This window comes from Musca autumnalis, unplaced genomic scaffold (assembly GCF_047663935.1).
Source record: "Musca autumnalis isolate F117 unplaced genomic scaffold, ASM4766393v1 scaffold_1, whole genome shotgun sequence".
Lineage (NCBI taxonomy): Eukaryota > Metazoa > Arthropoda > Insecta > Diptera > Muscidae > Musca > Musca autumnalis.
Window position 1 is genome coordinate 257891468 of NW_027411644.1, and position 16675 is coordinate 257908142.

At 28.9% G+C, this 16675-nt stretch overlaps 1 protein-coding gene across 1 annotated transcript in view; it reads left to right on the forward strand.

Moving 5' to 3' along the window:
* The window catches only part of LOC141389435 (uncharacterized), a 321714-nt gene that overhangs the window by 229233 nt on the left and 75806 nt on the right, over window positions 1-16675 (forward strand). Inside the window, exon 3 of the mRNA XM_073960892.1 lies at window positions 10506-10547. The gene's annotated coding sequence lies outside the window, so the exon portion shown is untranslated. The remainder of the gene's footprint in view (window positions 1-10505; window positions 10548-16675) is intronic.

The window sequence follows — 16675 nt, forward strand, 5'->3', positions numbered from 1 at the left end:
CAAAATCCACGTTTTTTGAAAAATTATTTAAAAAAAAATCAACATAATATTTAAAAAATTCAAATTTTTGGAAATAATATTAAAAAAATCCACTTTTTTGGGAAATTAATATTTAAAAAATATTTAAATAATATTTTAAAAATCTACGTTATTGGAAAAGAATATTTAAAAAAAAAACTATATTTTTGGAAACAATATTTAAAAAATCTCTGTTTTTTGAAAATAGTATTTAAAAAATAGTACTTTTTCAAAATAGTACCTAAAAATCTACGTTGTTTGAAAATAATATTTAAAAAATCCACGTTTTTTTAAAATAATATTTAGAAAATTCACGTTTTTGAAAATAATGTTTAAAAAATCCACATATCTTGAAAATAATATTTAAAAAAATGTACATAATATTTTAAAAATTCACATTTTTTGAAAATATTATTTAAAAATCCACGTTTTTCGAAAATAATATTTAAAAAAATCCACGTTTTTTGACAATAATATTTAAAAAAAATCCACGGTTTTTGAAAATAATATTAAAAAAAACACGTTTTTGGGAAAATAATATTTAAAAAATCTACGTTATTTGAAAAGAATATTTAAAAAAACCGCATTTCTGGAAAAAATATTTAAAAAATCTCAGTATTTAAAAAAATAGTAGTTTTACAAAATAGTACCTAAAAAATCTACGTTGTTTGAAAATAATATTTAAAAAATTCACGTTTTTTGAAAATAATATTTAAAAAATCCACGTTTTTTTTGAAAACATTTTTAAAAATCTACGTTTTTTTAAATAACATTAAAAATCCACAATTTAAAAAAATTTATAAAAAATGCAATTTTTCAATTAATAAATCTCCGTTATAAAACAACACACTTAAAAAATCCACGTTTTTTGAAAATAATATTTAAAACATCCACTACTTTGACAAAATTTCTAAAAAATTCACGTTTTTTGAAAAAAAAAAAAAACAAAAATATATTAGGAAAATCCACACATTTTGAAAAGAAAATTTTTTAATATCCCCGCCTTTGAAAATATTTGCAAATGTCTATGAAAAAAATCCACCTCTTTAAAAAATCCACCTTTCACTTTTTTGAACCAAGATATTTAAAAAATCTTTTTTTTGAAAAAAAAAGTTTAAAAAATCCATGTTTTAAAAAATAAATTTTTAAAAGGTCCACGTTATTTTAAATCTTTAAAAAATTCCAGATTTTAAAAAATCTTTAAAAAATTAGCTTTTGAAAAAATCCACGTTTTGAAAACAAAAATAAAAATACGCATTTCTCTTCCTGGTGATTATTATTCATTATAGTATTCTTTAAAAATTAAAAAAAAATATTCCTTAAATAGAAACACATTTCTTCGTCTGATAAATAATGTTTAAAAAATTCATTTTCCTGTGGTGATGGACCATAAAAAAATATTGTTCAGAAAATCCATTTTTCCTGGTGATTGGCCATAGAAAAACATTGTTTAAAAATCCACGTTTCTTGTGGTGAAAACATTGTTTAAAAATCCGCGTTTCTTGTGGTTAAAAAAATATTGTTTAAAAATCCACGTTTCTTGTGGTGAAAACATTGTTTAAAAATCCACGTTTCTTGTGGTGAAAACATTGTTTAAAAATCCACGTATCTTGTGGTGAAAACATTGTTTAAAAATCCACGTATCTTGTGGTGAAAATATTTTTTTAAAATCCACGTTTCTTGTGGTAATGGGCCATAGAAAAATATTGTTTAAAAATTCACGTTTCTTGTTGTGATGGGCCATCAAAAAATATTGTTTAAAAATTCACGTTTTTAGTGGTGATGAGCCATCAAGACAATATTGTTTAAAAATTCACGTTTCTTGTCGTGATGGGCCATAGAAAAATATTGTTTAAAAATCCACGTTTCTAGTAGTGATGGGCCATAGAAAAATATTGCTTAAAATCCACGTTTCTAGCGGTGATGGGCCATAGAAAAATATTCTTTAAAAATCCACGTTTCTTGTGGTGATGGGCCATAGAAAAATATTGTTTAAAAATCCACGTTTCTTGTGGTGATGGGCCATAGAAAAATATTGTTTAAAAATCCACGTTTCTTGTGGTTATGGGCCATGGAAAAATATTGTTTAAAAATTCACGTTTCTAGTGGTGATTGGTTATCAAAAAAATATTTTTTAAATGTTCACGTTTCTAGTGGTGATGGGCCATCAAAAAATATGTTTAAAAATCAACGTTTCTTATGGTAGAAAAATATTGTTTAAAAATCCATGTTTCTTGTGGTAATGAGCCATAGAAAAATATTGTTTAAAAATCCACGTTTCTTGTAGTGAGGGGCCATCAACAAATATTGTTTAAAAATCCATGTTTCTTGTGGTGATGGACCATAGACAAATATTGTTTAAAAATCCACGTTTCTAGTGGTGATGGGCCATTAATAAAATATTGCTTAAAAATCCACTTTTCTTGTGGTGATGGGCCATAAAAAATATTGTTTAAAAATCCACGTTTCTTGTGGTAATGGGTCATAGAAAAATATTTTTTAAAAATTCACGTTTCTTGTAGTAATGGCCCATAGAAAAATATTGTTTAAAAAATCCACGTTTCTTGTGGTAATGGGTCATAGAAAAATATTTTTTAAAAATCCAAGTTTCTAGTGGTGATGGGCCATAGAGAAATATTGTTTAAAAATCCACGTTTCTTGTGGTGATGGGCCATAGAAAAATATTTTTTAAGAATCCATTTTTCTTGTGGTGATGGGCCATCAAACAAATATTGTTTAAAAATCCACGTTTCTTGCGGTGATGGGCCATAGGAAAATATTGTTTAAAAATCCACTTTTCTTGTGGTGATGGGCCATAGAAAATAGTGTTTAAAAATGCCACGTATTTTGTGTGTGATGTTTAATGAAAAAATATTGTTTAAAAATGGACGTTTCTTCTGCTGATGTTTAATGAAAAGATATTGTTTAAAAATCCACGTCTATTGTGGTGATGATGATGAATATTAGATGCTAAATCTTTAGTTGTTCATTGGGTACAATCCTGCTTGTTTCAATATACAGTCAACCAAAAAAGTCTACATACACCCTTCAAATCTCGGGTATTAAGGGTAAGGAAGCATTTTTATGAAAATCCAAGTACATAGTTCTATCTCATATCCCTAATAAACAATATTACATACAACAGAAATATATTCCATAATACGAATAACGGTAAATTCTATAAAAATTAAAAAAATAATAGGGAAAAAGTGTACATACACCCAATGAAATATTAAGATTACCGTAAAATTTATGGAATAAGCAATACAAATTTTACATTTTATTGCTTTATCGAATGTCTCTAGTTGTCTATGATATATTTTAGACAAAATAGGAACATATTTGTGGATTATTTGCCGTTATTTAATGTCAGACCCCCAGAGAATATAGTGGGACTAACAATTTTGGGATCCAAGAGCGCTATGAAGTTTTTCTTGTGGATAATATATGCTCCTGAGCTTCGCTAAATATACGAATTCCTGAGGTTTCTCATAAATTTTATAGTTTTCACAGCATTCCAAGGGTCAAATTACAAGCAAGAACCTTGGAATTACCTTGTAATACATTTTTGGACCTCAACTCAATCAGAAATGTACAACTTTATTATACAAACCCGCTCCTAAAGTTTCCAAAGTATCAAAATAAAAGCACCACCAAAAAATGCATGTAATTTGTATGAAATTTACACTGTTAACTAGTATGCTCTCGTATTATGATCGTTAGGGTCACTTGAAGCGCTATAAATGTGGGATACTTTTACATTGCTTATTCAATGGATGCTCGAGGATTGTACCAGACCTTATTACAAGGTAATTCGAAGGCTTCTGCATGTAATTTGCCCCTTGGAATGTTGTGAAAACTATAACATTTATGAGAAACCTCAGGAATTCGCATATTTAGCGAAGCTCAGGAGCATATATTATCCACAAGAAAAACTTCATAGCGCTCTTGGATCCCAAAATTTTTAGTCCCACTATATTCTCTGAGGTTTCGTAAACTACTAGACTGAAAAACTCAAAGAAATCAGCAAGGGTCCGCCTTAACGAGCTATACGCGAAGTCTGACATTAAATAACGGCAAATAATCCACAAATATGTTCCTATTTTGTCTAAAATATATCATAGACAACTAGAGACATTCGATAAAGCAATAAAATGTAAAATTTGTATTGCTTATTCCATAAATTTTACGGTAATCTTAATATTATTGGGTGTATGTACACTTTTTCCCTATTATTTTTTTAATTTTTATAGAATTTACCGTTATTCGTATTATGGAATATATTTTTGTTGTATGTAATATTGTTTTTTAGGGATATGAAATAGAACTATGTACTTGGATTTGCATAAAAATGCTTCCTTACCCTTAAAACTCCAGATTTATAGGGTGTATGTAGACTTTTTTGGTTGACTGTATATGCACATAGACTACTTAGACTTTGTATAGCATGTCTATAGTTAGCATGAAACATGAAAAACTAACATAGAACATATAACGACATACATATACACACACTCGAGCCGATTTGTGATTATCGTAAAAGCTTACCCACAAAATTACTTAGAGGCTCAGAGGCCCAGAACGACAAAAAAAAACAAATCTAAAACGCATACAAGACTATGTGTGCAGTCGCCATATACACACACGTTCTACAAATCTAACCTTACCTTAATTGGTAACTTGTATTACCAGACATTACTTAATTTGAGAGCAACAAAAACAAAACAAAAGAACTAGAAAACCTGAGCTTCAAAACAATCCCCAAAAAGTAACACAACCACATGTGTACGAAAAACAACACTCAAAAAACCAAAAGAGAAGAAGAACATACTGGCATTTTCAGATTCTATGCCGTTTTTTTTTTTGCACAACAATGAACATGGATGGTTCTGTTATATAGCAGCAGAGCAAAAGGTTAATGGGTGGGTTAAAAGTTAGTGGAACAAATGAAAGAAGAGTTGGAAGAGTTTATTGGGGAATTAAATGTTAGTCTATGCTAGAAAGTGAGACAGTAAAAGTGAACATTTCCAATTTATTTGATCTGAAAGTAAAGAAACGTTTTCTTTTTTGCAACCAATTCCAAAGTTCTGAAGCGAAATTTGCTTATTGCGTTTCTCTAGGACTGGGTCTGGTTGAGTCATGATTACTCAGAATACTGTTGCTAGTAGGATATTTTTACATTGGAATCTTGAAACATGTATATACCCTACTTCTTTCTGGTTGTTAAATTTTGTACGACCCTGTAAAAATAAGTATAGCTTGACAACTAACGATTGTTAACTGAGATATTGATGCAAAAAAGGAAACAAAAAACGTTTCAAGTGTTTCACTTTGTTTGGTCTGAGTCGTGTTCTCATTTTCTATTACAATGCAGATGTGGTTGTGTTCATTGACATTTGTTGGCATGTTTTTCTATGAAGTTTTGTGGTCTAAAGTAAAACAACTAAACTAGAAGTTGTAAAAACAATAACAATTTCCAAAAAATAGCATTTAAAGCTTCATACAAACAAAACAAGCCAAACAAAAACAGAGATCTCATAGAATAATGACATAAAACCTGACAATGGATTTAACAAATTTTTCAACATTTTTAACTTGTTAACACCAGCTCTAACTAATAGGTATAGGCAGGCAACGGAACAAGAGACAAAATGACAAAGACAATTATTGTTTCATGTCGTTCAATTTGCTTTAGAAAATATCTATGCTAGGTTAAAAGAAAAAAAATCTCATAACATTTAAGCTTTTAAATTAACAATCCATTATTTCTATGTGTCATGAAGGAAGTATTATACTTGGCGAGCTTATTTAATTTAAATTTTATTTTTATATTCATGTGAAATATTTTTTGTGATAATTTGTCCAACAAATGCTATTAAAACCGGTTCACAAAATTTATTTCAACGTCATTCCGCTACTGAGTCACTCGAAAAATTTGCATAAACCGCTAAAACGTTATTGATTTTGAATGTTGTTTTCTCTATAAAAATGCTTACTTCTTGATAAGTAGCACTTATGCCAATGCATGTATGTATATGTTTTTGAATGCATACACATATATGTGTTATTTTGTGTTTGCTTTATACGAATATCTTTTTTTTTTACTGTAAAAACTTAGCAACTTATGTGGCAATCGATCAATAAATTTTGTCTTACAAAAGGAGGTTAATAAAAAGCTCAAGCTATGCGAAAATTGAGTCATAAACAATATTCAAAATTTATTGCTCTTTTGTATGTTTTTCACATTTCATTTTCAATTTTCTTGGCTACTTGTTTTCAAATTAATGGGATAAGATAATATAATTTTTTGATGGAGGCTAAATTTTTTCATTGACCATCTCCACACGATGTGTTTCATGGAACATTTGAGGAATAAACGTGGATTTATGAAGAATATTTTTGAGGGATTTTTAGACCACAAAACATGGATTTTTTAAAGAATATTTTTGAGAATTTTTTTTAGACCACAAAACGTGGATTTTTTAAAGAATATTTTTAAGGGAATTTTAGACCACAAAACGTGTATTTTTTAAAGAATATTTTTAAGGGAATTTTAGACCACAAAACGTGGATTTTTTAAAGAATATTTTTAAGGGAATTTTAGACCACAAAACGTGGATTTTTTAAAGAATATTTTTAAGGGAATTTTAGACCACAAAACGTGGATTTTTTAAAGAATATTTTTAAGGGAATTTTAGACCACAAAACGTGGATTTTTTAAAGAATATTTTTAAGGGAATTTTAGACCACAAAACGTGGATTTTTTAAAGAATATTTTTAAGGGAATTTTAGACCACAAAACGTGGATTTTTTAAAGAATATTTTTAAGGGAATTTTAGACCACAAAACGTGGATTTTTTAAAGAATATTTTTAAGGGAATTTTAGACCACAAAACGTGGATTTTTTTAAAGAATATTTTTAAGGGAATTTTAGACCACAAAACGTGGATTTTTTAAAGAATATTTTTAAGGGAATTTTAGACCACAAAACGTGGATTTTTTAAAGAATATTTTTAAGGGAATTTTAGACCACAAAACGTGGATTTTTTAAAGAATATTTTTAAGGGAATTTTAGACCACAAAACGTGGATTTTTTAAAGAATATTTTTAAGGGAATTTTAGACCACAAAACGTGGATTTTTTTAAAGAATATTTTTAAGGGAATTTTAGACCACAAAACGTGGATTTTTTAAAGAATATTTTTAAGGGAATTTTAGACCACAAAACGTGGATTTTTTAAAGAATATTTTTAAGGGAATTTTAGACCACAAAACGTGGATTTTTTAAAGAATATTTTTAAGGGAATTTTAGACCACAAAACGTGGATTTTTTAAAGAATATTTTTAAGGGAATTTTAGACCACAAAACGTGGATTTTTAAAGAATATTTTTAAGGGAATTTTAGACCACAAAACGTGGATTTTTTAAAGAATATTTTTAAGGGAATTTTAGACCACAAAACGTGGATTTTTTAAAGAATATTTTTAAGGGAATTTTAGACCACAAAACGTGGATTTTTTAAAGAATATTTTTAAGGGAATTTTAGACCACAAAACGTGGATTTTTTTAAAGAATATTTTTAAGGGAATTTTAGACCACAAAACGTGGATTTTTAAAGAATATTTTTAAGGGAATTTTAGACCACAAAACGTGGATTTTTAAAGAATATTTTTAAGGGAATTTTAGACCACAAAACGTGGATTTTTTAAAGAATATTTTTAAGGGAATTTTAGACCACAAAACGTGGATTTTTTAAAGAATATTTTTAAGGGAATTTTAGACCACAAAACGTGGATTTTTTAAAGAATATTTTTAAGGGAATTTTAGACCACAAAACGTGGATTTTTTTAAAGAATATTTTTAAGGGAATTTTAGACCACAAAACGTGGATTTTTTAAAGAATATTTTTAAGGGAATTTTAGACCACAAAACGTGGATTTTTTAAAGAATATTTTTAAGGGAATTTTAGACCACAAAACGTGGATTTTTTAAAGAATATTTTTAAGGGAATTTTAGACCACAAAACGTGGATTTTTTAAAGAATATTTTTAAGGGAATTTTAGACCACAAAACGTGGATTTTTAAAGAATATTTTTAAGGGAATTTTAGACCACAAAACGTGGATTTTTTAAAGAATATTTTTAAGGGAATTTTAGACCACAAAACGTGGATTTTTTAAAGAATATTTTTAAGGGAATTTTAGACCACAAAACGTGGATTTTTTAAAGAATATTTTTAAGGGAATTTTAGACCACAAAACGTGGATTTTTAAAGAATATTTTTAAGGGAATTTTAGACCACAAAACGTGGATTTTTTAAAGAATATTTTTAAGGGAATTTTAGACCACAAAACGTGGATTTTTTAAAGAATATTTTTAAGGGAATTTTAGACCACAAAACGTGGATTTTTTAAAGAATATTTTTGAGGGAGGGACCACAAAAGAATATTTTTGAGGGATTTTTAGACCACAAAACGTGGATTTTAAGGAATATTTTTTAAGGGATTTTATACCACAAAGCGTTAATTTTTTAAAAAATATTTTTAAGGGATTTTTATACCACAAAACGTGGATTTTTTTAAAGAATATTTTTTGAGGGATTTTTAGACCACAAAACGTGGATTTTTTAAAGAATATTTTTGAGAGATTTTTAGACCACAAAACGTGGATTTTTAAAGAATATTTTTGAGGGATTTTTGGACCACAAAACTTGGATTTTTTAATGAATATTTTTCAGGGATTTTTAGACCACAAAACTTGGATTTTTTAAAGAATATTTTTCAGGGATTTTTAGACCACAAAACGTGGATTTTTTAAGGATATTCTTGAGGAATTTTTAGAATACAAAACGTGGATTTTTTTTAAGGATATTCCTAAGAGATTTTTAGAACAAAAAAGTGGATTTTTAGAGGATATTCTTGAGGGATTTTTAGACCACAAACGTGGATTTTTTTAAAGAATATTTTCGAGGGATTTTAAGACCACAAAACGTGGATTTTTTATAGAATATTTTTAAGGGATTTTGAGACCACAACACGTGGATTTTTTAAAGAACGTGGATTTTTTTAGGCGACAAATTGTGGATTTTAATGTATATTTTTTGAAAGGTTTTTGGGCGACAAAACGTGGATTTTTAAAGAATATTTGTTATGATCCATTTGAGGAATAAATGTGGATTTTTAAAGAATATTTTTTATGGTCCATTTGAGGAATAAATGTGGATTTTTAAAGAATATTTTTTCAGGATCCATTTGAGGAAAAACTTGGAATTTTAAAGAATATTTGTTCATGGTCCATTTGAGGAATAAACGTGGATTTTTAAAGTATATTTTTCATGGTCTATTTGAGGGATAAACGTGGATTTCTGAAGAATAAACGTGGATTTTTAAAGTATATTCTTTCATGGTCTATTTGAGGGATAAACGTGGATAGTATATGTTTTTATGTTCCCTTTAAGGAATAAACGTGGATTTTTAAAGCATATTCTTTCTGGTCCATTTGGTGAATAAACGTGGATTTTTAAAGCATATTCTTTCTGGTCCATTTGATGAATAAACGTGGATTTTTAAAGTATATTTTTATTGGTCTATTCGAGGAATAAACGTGGATGTTTTAGAGAATATTTTTTCATGGTCCTTTTGAGGAATAAATTGGGATTTTTAAAGAATATTTTTCATTTGAGGAATAAAAGCCGATTTTTTAAGAATAGTTTTTCATGATCCATTTAAAGAATAAAAGTGGTTTTTTAAAGAATGGTCCACTTGAGGAAAACATTTTATTTTTTCATGGGAATTTGAAGAAGAACTCATGACAGACATCCAACCCAGTGTTTTAAAAATGTAAATCTAAACGTTTAGTCATTTTAAGTATTTGAAGCCTCCACCCAAAGCATATACACACATATATATGTATGTATGCACTTATATCTTACAACACTTCTTGCAAAATAATTCGCGTTTTGTACCCCTTGATTTTAAAACAAAAATCTTGGCGATTTAAATGAAACATTTTGAACAAAGCGTATGAAAAAGTGGTACTTTTCAATTGAGGCGGCAAAATATCAAAGGCCAGCAAAAACAACATGACTGGATGCCATAATACTGGCTGACTGAATAAAACTGACAAAGTGAAGATTCCTTAATGCACTACTTTTGTTTCAAAGAGGCAGCAGTCAGAGAAATAATCGAGTGTATAAATGTTACAAACGATCCGGCAAAAATGACTATGTACGCGTACTCGACATAAAACCCTCCAAAGAAGCAATTATAAAACATTTTGTGCTAGAAATGATTCTTGCAAGAAGTTCATGTGACTGTCTGTCCGTCTTTTTTTATAAATGCCAAACTGAGAAATAACATTGCAACAAAGGGAAATTGAAATATTTTTAACAACAACAAAAACAAAGGGAATGCTACATACATTTTTTGCAATTCAACCAATTATTTTAATGGGTTTTCTTTATTTTTTTTCTTTCTTCTATTATTTGCAGATTTACAAAAGGAAATAAATAAAATAAGGAAACAATTTTAAGGTGAGTCATAAATTAAATATTTAACATTTCATGACAAAAATTCAAAAGAAGAAACTTTACAAATTTCATTCACAAAAAAAAAAAATCAGAAGATTTTAAATTTATTACCTCACAAAACCCATCACTAATTTTTCATATGGTTTTAAATTACCTTAAAACTAGAATAGATTATAATCAGATTATCAATGACATTAAACATATGCTAAACTAAAATGGTATCATTCCATTTATCTCTCTCTTCACATAATCATCACTCATTCAATCATTTATCTTTTCTAATTTCCATATGTGAAAGAAACAACAACAGCTAGGGCATATCCACAATCCTCACATAATTTATGATAATCTTCTTCAATTTTTAAACTGGGCCGCATGATATTTTCATGTTCTACAAGGCATGCCGAGAAAGAGAGAGAAGTCTAGACTAGAACCATTCGTGCAGACCCAACAGACATGGAAATTAAATCAATGTGAAATAATTTAAATGAAGAGCTGTTTTTTTGTTTTTGTAAACATTCAGAGTTAGACAGACCTTCACTTTTGTTCTAGGCAAAACAGACATTAGAGTTTAAGGTGAAATGTGGAAAAATAACGGGGAAAGGCAGAAATAGTTTCTTTCTTTATTTGTTGTCTTTCTTTCTAATGAGGAAAATATGCATAAATTTAAATACAATTAACAAACAAATAATAAATTTCTTTAAATGAATTGAACTGAAATAGTCAGAAAGAGGTGAGCACAGTGTTTTAATATATATATAATAATTAAAATTTTAAACGTAGATTTTTTAAATAATATATTTTCTTGCACCATCTGAGCAATAAACGAGGATTTTTTAAACAATATTTTTCATTGACCATCTGATCAATAAACGTGGATTTTTTTAAACAATATTTTTAATCGACCACCTGAGCAAAAACCGAGGATTTTTTAAACAATATTTTTTCATCGACCATCTGAGCAAAAACGAGGATTTTTTAAACAATATTTTTTAATGGACCCTCTTCGCAATAAACGTGGAGATTTTAAACAAAATCATTTCATGGACCGTCTGAACAATAAACGTGGATGTTTTAAAAAATATTTTTTGATGGACCCTCTGATAAATAAACGTGGATTTTTTAAACATTATTTTTTCATGGGCCCTCTGAGCAATAAACGTGGATTAAAAAAAATATTTTTTCATGGACCATCTGAGAAATAAACGTGGATTTTTTAAAAAAATATTTTCATAACCGTCTGAGAAATAAACGTGGATTTTTTAAACAATATTTTTATGCGCCACCTGAGCAATAAACGTGGAGTTTTAAACAATATTTTTTCATGGGCCACCTGAGCAATAAACGTGGATTTTTTAAACAATATTTTTTCATGGACCACCTGAGTAATAAATGTGGATTTTTAAACAATATTTTTTCATGGACCCTCTGAACAATAAACGTGGATTTTTTAAACAATATTTTTTCATGGACCACCTGAGTAATAAACGTGGATTTTTAAACAATATTTTTTCATGGACCCTCTGAACAATAAACGTGGATTTTTTAAACAATATTTTTTCATGGACCACCTGAGTAATAAACGTGGATTTTTTAAACAATATTTTTCATGGACCATCTGAACAATAAACTTGGATTTTTAAGACATATTTGTATGGACCACCTGAGCAATAAACGTGCATTTTTTAAACAATATTTTTTCATGGACCCTCTTGGCAATAAACGTGGAGATTTTAACTAATATTTTTTCATGGACCACCTGAGTAATAAACGTGGATTTTTAAAACAATATGTTTTCATAGACCACCTGAGTAATAAACGTGGATTTTTTAAATAATATTTTTTTATGGACCATCTGAACAATAAACGTGGATTTTTTAAACAATATTTTTTCATGGACCACCTGAATAATAAACGTGGATTTTTTCAAATAATAGTTTTTTATGGACTGTCTGAACAATAAACGTGGATTTTTAAACAATACTTTTTTCATGGACCATCTGAACAATAAACGGGGATTTTTTAAACAATATTTTTTCATGAACCATCTGAGCAATAAACGTGGATTTTTTAAACAATATTTTTTCATGGACCACCTGAATAATAAACGTGGATTTTTTCAAATAATAGTTTTTTTATGGACTGTCTGAACAATAAACGTGGATTTTTAAACAATACTTTTTTCATGGACCATCTGAACAATAAACGGGGATTTTTTAAACAATATTTTTTCATGAACCGTCTGAACAATAAACGTGGATTTTTAAACAATATTGTTTATTGGACCCTCTGAACAATAAACGTGGATTTTTTAAACAATATTTTTTCATGGACCACCTGAGTAATAAACGTGGATTTTTTAAACAATATTTTTCATGGACCATCTGAACAATAAACTTGGATTTTTAAGACATATTTGTATGGACCACCTGAGCAATAAACGTGCATTTTTAAACAATATTTTTTCATGGACCCTTTTGGCAATAAACGTGGAGATTTTAACTAATATTTTTTCATGGACCACCTGAGTAATAAACGTGGATTTTTAAAACAATATGTTTTCATAGACCACCTGAGTAATAAACGTGGATTTTTTAAACAATATTTTTTCATAGACCACCTGAGTAATAAACGTGGATTTTTTTTAATAATATTTTTTTATGGACCATCTGAACAATAAACGTGGATTTTTTAAACAATATTTTTTCATGGACCACCTGAATAATAAACGTGGATTTTTTCAAATAATAGTTTTTTATGGACTGTCTGAACAATAAACGTGGATTTTTAAACAATACTTTTTTCATGGACCATCTGAACAATAAACGGGGATTTTTTAAACAATATTTTTTCATGAACCATCTGAGCAATAAACGTGGATTTTTTAAACAATATTTTTTCATGGACCACCTGAATAATAAACGTGGATTTTTTCAAATAATAGTTTTTTATGGAATGTCTGAACAATAAACGTGGATTTTTAAACAATACTTTTTTCATGGACCATCTGAACAATAAACGGGGATTTTTAAACAATATTTTTTCATGAACCGTCTGAACAATAAACGTGGATTTTTAAACAATATTGTTTATTGGACCATCTGAACAATAAACGTGGATTTTTTTTAACAATATTTTTTCATGGACTGTCTGAACAATAAACGTGGATTTTTTAAACAATATTTTTTCATGGACCCTCTGAGCAATAAAGTGGATTTTTTAAACAATATTTTTTATGGACCATCTGAGCAATAAAGTGGGTTTTTTAAACAATATTTTTTATGGATCATCTGAACCATAAATATGGACTTTTTAAACAATATTTTTTCATCGACCATCTGAACCATACTTTTTAAACAATATTTTTTCATCGACCATCTGAGCACAAAATGAGGTTTTTAAACAATATTTTTTCATGGACCACCTGAGTAATAAACGTGGATTTTTTAAACAATATTTTTTCATGGACCACCTGAGTAATAAACGTGGATTTTTTAAACAATATTTTTTTATGGACCATCTGAACAATAAACGTGAATTTTTTAAACCAAATCTTTTCATGGACCGTCTGAGCAATAAACGTGAATTTTTTAAACAATATTTTTTGATGGACCCTCTGATAAATAAACGTGGATTTTTTCAACAAACGTGGATTTAAAAAAAATATTTGTTCGTGGACCATCTGAGAAATAAATGTGGATTTTTTAAAAAAATATTTTCATGGACCGTCTGAGAAATAAACGTAGACTTTTTAAACCATATTTTTCATGGACCATCTGAGCAATTAACGTGGATTTTTAAACGATATTTTTTCATGGACCAGCATAGCAAAAAAGTGGATTTTTAAACAATATTTTCATGGATCGTCTGAACAATAAACGTTGATTTTTTAAACAATATTTTTCATGGACCATCTGAAAAATAAACGTGGACTTTTTAAACCATATTTTTTTCATGGACCATCTGAGCAATAAACAATATTTTTTCATGGACCACATCAGCAATAAACTTGGATTTTTAAACAATATTTGTTTTTCATGGACCACCTGAGAAATAAACGTGGATTTTTTTAAACAATATTCTTTCATGGACCACCTGAGCAATAAACGTGGATTTTTAAACAATATTTTTTCATGGACCACCTGAGCAATAAACGTTGACTTTTGTAAACAATATTTTTTTATGGATCGTCTGGGCAATAAACGTGGATTTTTTAAACAATATTTTTTCATGGACCCTCTGAAAAATAAACGTGGATTTTTATACCCTCAGCCTTTAGGCTAGAAAAGGTATACACTAGGCCGGGGCGATTTGAAAACCTTAATGGCCCTTCGCGTTTCTGATTCCTAAGATTGAACTGAGCAAAAAAGTCCACTAGACCATAGCTCTACGGTGAAAATCGAGCCTCCCGATTTTGACTTTAAATTTTTTATCCACGTTTTTTTGACATTTTGGCATATAACGGCCAAACCATTGAGATTTTCGATCCAACACACAGACAAAAATTGTAGCCAAGGCAGTAATTAAGAGCTCTTTTAATGCATCGCAAAAGCATTAGAACGCTCCTTCAGGCAGTTTTGGTCTTGAGAAGGTGCAAACTTTTCGGAAAATGTCGATAAGTGGCACTGTACTACAAAAGTTGACCAGAAAAATATTCAAGAGTTCTGATGCAAAATTCTATCGTGTTGGGATCCATGGACAACGAAAATACCAACGTTTGGGTCATTTCGTTTTATTTTTTTATAATGATAAAAGTAGTGAAAATCTATGTTTCTTACATTTTCAAATTTAAACGGTCATATCTTCTTTTTTCACAATGGATTTCTATTGATCCTTCTTCCTTTTATAGGGGTGAATAATATCTTTCGAACAAGTTATTATTTTTTTTAAATCAGTTAACAAATGGCTAAGTTATAGTGGTTTAAGTCTGAAAACCCCACAAAAAGCTATAACGGTATTTCTCACAATTTAAAAAAAAAAAAAATTGAAAATTATGAGAAATTCAGTTATAGTTTTTTTGTGGGGTTTTTCAGACTTAAACCACTATGACTTAGGATAAGGATATATATAATAAATATTATAAATATAGAAAAAAACATTTGCCCGGAGTCGGATCCTAGTTATTTTTTCGACTCAGACTCCAGCAAAATTGCTCGACCGAAAGCATATTTACAACGGTACAATTTTTTCCTGAGTAGGTCAGTTCTTCCTGAGATAATGGCCCAAAAGCTCCAAACCCCTGCCGGCACATACTAAAATAGCTATTGTGGAAGATAACTCTAAAACTATTTCAAACATTTTTCCAAACTTATTTTAACTTAATTTAATATTTCGAGTCCTTTATGAAGAAGTTTTACCACAAGGAATGGACCGATTGAGCCCATATTGGAACTTTATTTAAGTCTGATAGAAAAATTGCACGATGTGCAAAGTATGGACCAAATCGTGCGCACAAATTTGCCGAACATTATCGAACTTTTGTGTGGGAGGTACAGGAAGGAGTGGACCGATATAACCCATCTTCGAACTTAAACTAAGTTTAAACAAAATATTGCGAAAACCAAATTTTGGAACGAATCGGTTGATCCGTTCGAGATTTATCGTGAGCTCCAGCCAGACAGACAAACAGACGGACATGGCTAAACACGGTGCTCTTGAATCAAATTTAAATGGAAGGTGCTTGCACCTGGGAAGTTTTTGCGGATTCTGAAACTACAATGTTCATAGATGAGAAAAATCAAAAATCCAAAAAAAAAATCGCCGGAGCGCTTTTTAAATAAATCGCGATTCAAGTTGACATTTTTAGGGGTTGTTTAGGTTTTTGCGATTTTGCTTGGAAACCGCAAGTCCTATCAAAATTGGAACAAAGAAAATGTTTTAGCTATCAAAATTCTCTACAAGATTGACCTTAATGATATTTTCGTAGGTTTTTCAACTTTTGAGATATAGAAGTTGAAATTGGGACAATTCAAATTCAATTCAATTCTGTATCGTCTCCTTATAAAACAATGTCATGACTGCAATTCCCCAACTTAAACTTATATTTCTAACAAAATGGTACAACCTAGGAAAAATTACATAAGCCAGTCTTGTAGAGAAGAAATGGTAAAACCTACGAAAATACCGTAAAG